The sequence below is a fragment of the Phyllobates terribilis genome, unplaced genomic scaffold (genome assembly GCF_046119375.1).
Source record: "Phyllobates terribilis strain yellow unplaced genomic scaffold, ASM4611937v1 Scaffold_4__5_contigs__length_816908805, whole genome shotgun sequence".
Lineage (NCBI taxonomy): Eukaryota > Metazoa > Chordata > Amphibia > Anura > Dendrobatidae > Phyllobates > Phyllobates terribilis.
The window spans coordinates 603,108,405-603,109,229 of NW_027362764.1; positions in this window are offsets into that span (position 1 = coordinate 603,108,405).

Sequence of the window (825 nt, forward strand, 5' to 3'; positions counted from 1 at the left end):
AGAGAAGGGTGGGGCCAAACCATGAGTTTCTCTTCTTTTATGCCTATAGCAGCCAGTGACTCAGAGGTATTCTTTACAGCATGAGATGGTGCGTTGTCATGCATGAAGATGATTTTGCTCCAGATGGCACTATTCTTTTTGTACCATGAAAGAAAGTCAGAAACTCTGTATATTTTGTTGAGGTCATATTCACACCTTCGGGGACGCTAAAGGGGCCTACCAGCTCTCTCCCCATGATTCCGGCCCAAAACATGACTCCGCCATCTCCTTGCTGACGTCGCAGCCTTGTTGGGACATGGTGGCCATCCACCAACCATCCACTACTCCATCCATCTGGACCATCCAGGGTTGCACGGCACGCATCAGTAAACAAGACTGTTTTAAAATTGGTCTTCATGTATGTCTGGGCCCACTGCAACCATTTCAGCTTATGAGCACTGTTTAGGGGTGGCTGAATAGTAGGTTTATGCACTACTGCTAGCATCTGGATGATTCTACACCTTAATCTCACTGAGCTACAGCTATTTTGCAAAGAAGGATGAGTAAAAATGTCAGCCTCTAGATGTGAAAAGCTGGTAGAGACATACCCCAAAGACTTGCAGCAGTAATTGCAATGAAAGCTGATCCTGCAAAGTATTGACTCAGGGGGGCTGAATACAAATGCACGTCACAATTTTCAGATTTATATTTTTTAAATAATTAGAAAACCATGTATCATTTACTTTGCACTTCACAAATACTTGCTACTTTGTGTTGGTATATCACATAAAATCCCAATAAAATACATTTAAGTTTGTGAGTGTAACTTGAAAAAATGTGGTAAAC